Genomic DNA, 9,124 nt, shown 5'->3' on the forward strand with positions numbered 1-9,124 from the left:
TTACTGTTCTGCCATTTAAATAGTTATTCTATGTGAATCTCCATGTAATTAACTGGTGTGGTAGCAATTTCAAGGACTTCAGATAGACAAAGGGAAAACTGAAAAATGCCACATTTGTGAATTGGTTTGCATTCAGAAGCATTACTTGTCGTTTCCCTAGACCACCAGATGTCAGCCTAAATTGAAGAATGGAAAAGAAACCGTGTATCAGAGTGTTAGTGTCTAGTGTGCCAGATGGAGTTTTACACAACCCTGCAGGAATAGTTAGCCAGCAGTAGTTAAAATTCAGTGTTAGATATAGCACAAGCGACACTGCATGCACTGTAGCATTTTCTGATTATGGAACTTAATTGTACCATAGATCATTGATAGCTTAATTTATGAGGATTGATTTTGTTAATTCAAGCAGTTCAAAAGTCACTGTTAAAGCTTCAGTCCATTTAATTGTATCTGACTTAAGCTTTACTCATGCTCTCAGAAGACAAATGGTTGCATAGAGGTAATACATTTTTATTTTTTCTGCTGTTTATCCATTCATTTCTGTGTATATACTTTTCCGTGATTTACATTTCGATGAGTTTCTCTCAGTTGAACTAAAAAAGTGCAGATGTTAAACTCTTTTGAAAATATGTCACTTTTGATTTCATGATCATGGGAGAACCAACAACCACAGAATGTTAAAGATTTCCCTCTCGATATTACTATACATTTCAGACTGGAATATCTCAAGTGTTACTTCTTTCGACCAAATTGTTGTGAGCTAATCTAATAGAAGTGGTCTGCTATATTTATCATTGATACATGCAGCATTAAATGTGGAGGGAAATTCCATGAACACATGCATTAATAAAAGTGGTCAGAAATACCTTTAATTTTAATTATATTTTGACTTTAACATAGGAAAATGAGTAATATGACTTCCTAGGTTGCACAGTGGTAAAGAATCTGCCTGCCAATGCAGGAGATTCAAGAGACATGGGTTCTATCTCCAGGTCAGGAAGATCCACTGGAGTTGGAAATGGCAACCCACTGCAGTATTCTTTGACTGAAAAATTCCATGGACAGAGGAGCCTGGTGGGCTACAGTCCCCAAGGTTGCAAAGAGTCAGATGACTGAGCACGCGCGTGCGCACACACACACACACACACACGAGTAACATATTAAATTGAAAAACAGAGGAATTAATTTAAATGATTAAGCCAGTTTATGTGTATGTATGTGTGGAGAGAGAGAAAGAGGTATGTATATTTTGCCCTGATAGTTTATTTAGAATTCAGTCTTGCTCACACTGGCTCTCATCATTGATGTATCAATGAAATGAGGTTTTTCTCCCTCTGTCTCTTTACCTTCTTCTTGAATTTTTAACCCTGATGTTATTTGAACTCCAGTAACCAGGTTCTTATCTTTTTTCATCCCACTGAGCTGTGAAATCCAAATTCCCTTTGAAGCTAATGATAATGATAATAAAACCTCACATTTGCTTATCATTCTGAAAATAAAAGAGCTTAAAATACTCTACAGACACAATCTTATTAACCTCATAATAAAGTCCTTTTGGACATAGTGAATGCAAATTTCAAAAAAGGTTAAAGGTTTGCTCCATTATTGATGACAGGATCAAATCAAACTCCTTATTTTATCTCAAAAGTGGCCTTGATATCTGAACTTAATTTTTAAATCAGATTAGCAAGAAAGGGGAACAAAATAAAAAGCTGGCCCTTTATTTAGTTTTTCTTAGTCCTTAATAAGACAACCTTCTATAATGATTTTCTATAATGGAAAATAACATCTGAAGACTTAGGTTTGATTATATCCTACTATTATGTTTGTATATTTTGAATCTCAAATATCTAATTTATATGTCTATGCTTTAGCAATATTATAATAACCAAGAGGCATATTAATCTCTAGCACATTACAAACAGCCCAAGGTACAGATTTTGTATTATCCCCCCTGCACAAAAATCTTCATATGATATAGATACCACTGTCCAAAAGATGATAGAATATTCTTACTTCTTTTCCAACATAATCACAATATACATTAAGAAAAATTTAAGAATAGATTTGATTTGCTAATTGTAATTCCAGAAATAAATTGCAAAGAAAATCAAAGACAAACTGCAACACAAGTCTATCCCATTTATTCAAGCCAGTAGGTGTGGAAGTGATGTAATGGGTCCTGTTACCATTGGATTAGAGACTGAATCTGAATATATGCTTTCAGGCATACAGATGTAATGACATATATACCACATATAGTGGCTTTAGTTTTGTTTTTGTTTTTCCTATCCAAAGTGGCAAAAGAAAATTTTTGGATTTTGCCTTGCCAATGCTTCCCAAAGTCTCAAGTCAAAAAAAAAAAGTTTCTTAAAGTCACAAAATAGTAGGTAATAGTTGAGCCATTTTGAGTTTCACCAAATATTTGTTTATTGTTTAGATGACAAATAGCTTTGAGAATTTCCTTGAGGACCTGTTCACTCTCATCCTCCATACAGCTCGATGCAAATGAAATTTGGGATTGCTGAGTCTTCTATCCTTTCCTACTAAATTCAGCGACAGCCCAAGTCTACCACAGCACCTTTGTCCACAATGCTTGGCAAACAGCAGAGGCTCAAATGTGTACTAAAAGAAAAAAAAAATGTACAATATCATTTAACCATGGTAATTTAACTAAGTTCAACCACTCAGTTGTGTCTGACTCTTTGTAATCCCATGGACTGCAGCACACCATGCTTCCCTGTTCATCACCAACTCCTGGAGCTTGCTCAAACTCATGTCCATAGAATCAGTGATACCATTCAACCATCTCATCCTCTGTCATCCCCTTCTCTTTCTGCCTTAAATTTTTCCCAGCATCAGAGAGAGGTAGACACTCCAGATTGGTAGGTGGTAAATTTAATAAGTAAGCAGCAAACTTACATGTGAGGCTTGTCTTGGTTGGCACAAGATGAGCAGACTGCCATGCCCTCTGGCTTGAATCATAAAAGTTTATATAGAGGCCTTAGTAGGGTTCAGTCATGTGTACTGTCCAGATAGTCTCAACAGCATCCTCTGTCATCCCCTTCTCTTTCTGCCTTAAATTTTTCCCAGCATCAGGGTCTTTTCTGATGAGTCAGCTCTTTGCATCAGGTAGCCAAAGTATTGGAGCTTCAGCTTCAGCATCAATCCTTCTAATGAATGTTCAGGACTGATTTCCTTTAGGATTGACTGGTTTCATCTCCTTGCAGTCCAAGGAACTCTCAAGAGTTCTCCAACACCACAGTTCAAAAGCATCATGTTACTCTTACAAGTACTTTTATTTGTGTTTTACTTTTACATGTTACTCTTACAAGTACTTTTAAAAGTTACTCTAACAAGTCCCATGTTAACCATGTTACTCTTCCATATTTCCTAATCCCTACATTGTTGCTGAATGATTTTTAAATTCTTGGCACATTAAAGAGCCAATCTTGTGTGGCATGTTTTAGCTGTTGCTAGACATATGCATAGCTTTCTGTGTATTAAACTTTTCATTTTTAGAGGTATGTTATTTTAAAAATTCTATATATTTAAAAAAGATAAACCTGCAGACTCAGAAAATGCTAAATAGTGTAGTGATTTCTTTATATTGATAAAAATTAACTGGATAACTTTATTGGGAAAAAATTCCATGCTGAGAAGTAAACGATCTTTTCTTTGCATTAATTAACTGTTGCTATTTCAGGCTTAAGATAAAGGAAATTTATTTTTAAAAAGAAATTTATTTAGATAAGCAATCTGCAGGTCAGTGAGAAAGAACCTATTGTCCTTTGAAGAGCATGTTTCTTCAGGTTTCTCCCATTAAAAGGGTAAAAGAGCATTGAAATTGTATAAATAATGCTAATTAATATTTAATGAGTGATTGACTAAATGCCAGATGTGGACCTACCGTGACCAAAACCAAGGAAATATCTTTCAATGATTTTCACAGTCAATGTCTTTGGCAAATTGTTTTTCAAATAGGTTGTTAAGATATCCCTGGTTTTCATAATAAGGCATTTATCTTCTGCTTCTATATTTAGTTAGGAAGTAAGATTCTTTAGACTTTTAATCAATGAGCCAAAAACTGTGTCTCATGGAAATACAACATTGTGTACTTCAAAACTGCTGAAAGCACAAAGATAATTTAAACCCTACTGTGCCACTATGCCATCCCTGGGTCAGTAAGATCCCCTGGAGGATGCAATGGCAACCCACTCCAGGATTCTTGCCTGGGAAATCCCATAGGCAGAAGAGCCTGAGGAGCTATGTCTATGAGGTCTCAAAGAGTCAGATATGACTTAGGCATTAAACAAAAACTCTTATTATTACCAGGTTTATGAGCTAAGTTGCTTTAGTCATGTCCAACTCTTTGTGACTCATTGGACTGCAGCCTGCCAGGCTCCTCTGTCCATGGGATTCTCCAGGCAAGAATACTGGAGTGGGTTGCCATGCCCTCCTCCAGGGGATATTCCTGACCCAGTGATTGAACCCACATCTCTTATGTCTCCTGCATTGGTAGGCAGATTCTTTACCACTAGATACTGCAAAGAGATTACAATTGAATTTTCACTCTTAAATATTGGAATTGGGTTATTCTCCATACTTCTGTTATCCTGGAAAAGCTTTTTAAGTCTTTCTATACTCTTATATTCTCCATCTCTCCCAAACATTTTCATCTTACTCATTACATATTCTTACCTAGTAGGGGAGTGTAGCAGTCTGGATTGGCTGGAAAGCAGACTCGGAGATGCAATTTTGGTCCATAAAGTTTATTAGAGAGTGGTTTCCTGATTAATGACTACGGGAAGAAAAGGGAGGATAGATAGCGGGATTGAGCAGAGGGAGAGGTTGGGTGGCAACGCAGCTGGGACAAAGACTTCAGCTCAGTCAGTCAGCTGGTCTGCACAGAGGCTGAGATGGCCTGTCAGTGGTCTTGAGGTTAAGTGAGGGGCCAAGGCCTTTATACAACTACACAGAAAAACCATTAGCCCTGGGCTGCTCTGGCCAAGCAGACTGTCTTCACCTGAGCCAATTCCAGGGCTCAAAGAGACAACATTACCAGCGGCCGGGGGAGAAGGAATAAAATACAAATAAAAATCTGCCATTTATCAAGTATCTGCTGTGTACTAGGTCTTCAGCAAGGTGTCTCAGATCCTCACACAAAGCTAGATGCTAGATAGTCCAGTTTTACACAGCAGAGCCCAAGGTTAAAGGGGTTATGTCACTTGACCGAGGCTATAGAACTAAGATTCAAATCCAGGATGATCTGGCTACAGGCCCATGTTTTCTCAGTTGCTGAGAAAATTTGAAACTTTCTCATCAATCCTAATAAACAGAAATGATCAATCTGTTTCAGCAAAATCCTATGGTATAGGTTTTGTATTATTTCCAAAATCCTGTATAGAATATAAAATATCATCAAGTGAAGAAACAAAAAGAGAAAGAACAAAAGGATTCTCATAGTACCATTAGTATGTTGGGCTAAGGTGTTTTCAATGACTAAGTAAGAAGAATGTTATTGTCCTGCTTATTATTTGAATTTGTTATAAAATGTGTGCTCAGGTTAGTAAATTATAACCTGTCCATTCTATTATCTGATTCCAATACCATAATATTTCATCAGCGATTATCCATATTATTTTGTTGACCTTGAGAGAGATATCTGAACTCATGGGCCAATCTCATATTTGTAATCACCAAAAAAGAAAATATGTTTTTACATGTGGGCCAAACAAGCAGCATCCTTCTCCTAATGATGCCTGAATCAGATCTATGCTTAGTTCTATTATATCTTAAATTTATAGATGTCAGAAATACTTTATTTTTAACATATCTGTTAATGGCTATCATAGAAATAAATTTATTTTGTGTGACTAATCATACTCCATAGCTATAACTACTACATATATTTGTTGTGAATCATGGAGAGGTTTTATGCAAACAGATTGCTAAAGAATAAATCTGTATGGTATGTAAATATAAGATATATTTAAATTCTAAGTAATTAATGGTGAAATTTCTATGATTAGAGGATATATCCTTTTAAATTATTTTAACATTCTTCTCCAAATAGGCATTTTTAATAGTTACTTGGTGCTTATTGTGCAAACTTTTTTGATTCTTATGGGTTCATCACCACCTCCACTTTAGTACAACTATCCAATATTTTTCTATCCACTCTTCAAAGAACTACTTGGTCACTTTTTTTCTATGTCTCTGGACTTTGTGTCTTTGTGACTTTATCTTCTCTGTTCTGCAACTCATAAAAATTAGTTAATAAATGTAACACTAGAATAGCTTTCTACCACAAATGCAGCTTTGGTGTCTTCATCAAAGGTTGTTACTGAACAGTTTAGAGAGCAGATATTTACCAGTCAAATCAAGGACTGTCCCATGTAGGTTCTAGCATCACAAAAGCATGACTCTCCGATTACCCAAAGTCTGGTCTCAAATACGCTTTCCTTCTAGGCAGGTTTTCTGTAACAGATCCTGTACTCACAGGACTCTCCCTTGTACAGAAGCAAGCACAAAGGCACTTTGTCTTCCTCTTGAACAGGATTCAAGGCGACAGCCTTGGTTTCTTTGCTTGTGGGTTCCCCAAGCTGTTCAGCATGACAGGAGGAAGCAGAATGTGTCTGTTTTCCTCCCACCTGTCACAGCACTGTGAGTCAAGTGGGAGCAAACTGTTGGGGGCCTTCATCCCACTTCTGAAGTCCAGCTTACAACTCTTAACAGGAATCTTTAAAGAAGCAGGCTTTTTAGTTATATTTGTGTGGTTTACTTGGTGCTATTTCCTGGTAAGTACATCACACAGTAAAGGCACATTATTATGTCTCAGAGGGAAGGACTCATTTAGAAAATATCAATACATACAAATTAATATGGTTGCACAGGTTAGAAGAGAAAATAATGCTATTTTCCTTATGTTTTACATATGTAAATTTCCTGTATAGCATATCTTTCTTGCAGAACCAACAAATACTGATGGAGCTCTTATACAAGTAAGCAAGTGATGATGAGACTAATACCCCAAGCTTCCCATTGGGAGAGTGTGTTTTATCAGTGAACTATAGTCTCTAGGAATTATTGCTTTGTTTGTGTGCCACTGTGTTTCCTTGTTTATTTCTGCTCCATTAGGCTTTATATTCTCTATCCTTCCAATTTATTTGGCAAAAAATTGCCAAATTCTATGTTTGCCCCTTTGTCATTTTCTGAATTTATGTTTGTTTGATATTTAGTCTTCATTGTTCATCACGTGGTGCAGTTTTTTTAACATTTCTTTTAATTCTGAGTACATACTATTTAATGTTTCTCTCCTAGGCTCAAGGTTTTATATTCTTTCAACACTTCTAAGTTTTAAAGATTCTATTCTGTGTTTAGTCACTTCCATCTTTTATTTCCCTCTTTTCTCATTCTTGCTTTTGGGTTTCCATTCCTAGACTGTGATCCTGCTGGGCGACCGCCTGTTACAAAACACAGTGCAGGTATCTCCTGGGAACAGCCTGTCAAAACTGTCTACTTGGCGATCGTTTACAATGCTTGGCAGGTGGTGTGTGACTGATCACTGCTTGAGCAGAAATGTATTAAACTGATATGTGGCCACATTAGCATCACCTAAACAACTGATTCTAGATGATAAAGTAGCCATGGAGCAGAAAAATGGAATTATATGAGCAAAAAGCAAAATTATCAGTGAAATCACATAAAATAATGGTCAAATGTCAAAAAATAGATCAAAATATTCATGTTTTATTGTTCTGAGACTTACATTTTCTTGTGCTATGAAATAATTTGGTGTTCATATGTGAAATAGCATATCATATAGACATACATGTTCTGTGATTTTTTTTTTAATGTTTCCTAATTTGTGTCTTTGTATTTTTGTTCCTTATTCACTTCCAATCTAGGTCAGTATAACAGACCTAGATGTTTTACACCAAAAGCATTTAGTAGAGAAGGAAACATACATAATGGAGTGGGAACTGATTAAAAAAAAACAGCCAGGAATGTTACCTGGGATCCTAATGAATCCTGGCATTCCATTAAAAAAAAACAGTTCCCAACAGTATAATGATATGGTATTCTACATCTGGGTCCTCAATAAAGTCAGAAACTCTTCTTTAATATATGTTGGATAAAGAGGAGCAAGAAAATGAATTTTGGAAAAATATCAAAGGAACTAGATTAAAAAGAAAATCCTTTATTGAAAAATGTATTGTCCCGTTAAACCAATAGTTATATTTAATTACAAAAATGTTTGATTAAAAGACAACCAAATGAAAAATAACAGTTATTGGTGAGGATATGGAGAAATTGGAACACTCATATTTTGCTGGGGGAATGTAAAATTGTGCAGTCACTATGATAAACAGTTTGGCAGCTTCTCAAAAAATTTAAAAATAGAATTACCATATCACCCAGCAATTTTATTACTAGGTATATGCCCTGGAAAACAGAAAACAAGTACCCAAGGAAATACTTGTAAATGAATGTGCATAGCAGCATTGTTTACAATAGCTAAACGTAGAAGCAGTCTGAAATGTTCATCAACAGATAAATGTGTATATACAATGTGGTGTATACATGCAAAGGAACACGTTTAGTAATAAAAAGGAATAAAGTACTGATACGTGTTACAGCATGGATGAATCTCGAAAATATTATTCTAAGTGAAATAAGTTGTACGGAAGAAATCACATTTTTGCATGATACCATTTATATGAAATATTCAAAATAGATAAATCCATGGATTCAGAAAGCAAATTGGTGGTTGCTAGGGGCTGAGGAGAGCAGAAAATGAGAAGTGATTTCTTAGTGAGCATGGAGGGTTTTTTTGAGATGATGAAAATGTTTTGAAATGGTGTACAGATTGGAGTTACACAAAATTGTAAATGTAGTACATGCTATTGAATTGGTCACTTTAAACTAGTTAAGTTTATGTTACGTGAATCTTACCTTAATTTAAAAAAAGAATCAAATTATTTTTTTTAAATCCAAGAGAAAGGTACAATTTTTTCTGACAATGCCAGGAAATACATATTGTTCCAAAAGCTTAATAATCATCTTGCATTTGAACAAATAGGTGAAATTATAGTTTTACATCTTATCTTGAAATTTTATT

General features: G+C 35.4%; 1 long non-coding RNA gene across 1 annotated transcript; it reads left to right on the plus strand.

The window, feature by feature from the left end:
* Positions 1-4,012: 4,012 nt before the first annotated feature.
* Positions 4,013-7,753, plus strand: LOC133249365 (uncharacterized). Its single transcript, XR_009736922.1, has 2 exons — positions 4,013-4,518; positions 7,443-7,753. It is a non-coding gene; the product is annotated as an uncharacterized LOC133249365 (long non-coding RNA).
* Positions 7,754-9,124: the final 1,371 nt, after the last annotated feature.

The sequence above is a fragment of the Bos javanicus genome, chromosome 6 (genome assembly GCF_032452875.1).
Source record: "Bos javanicus breed banteng chromosome 6, ARS-OSU_banteng_1.0, whole genome shotgun sequence".
NCBI classification, from domain to species: domain Eukaryota; kingdom Metazoa; phylum Chordata; class Mammalia; order Artiodactyla; family Bovidae; genus Bos; species Bos javanicus.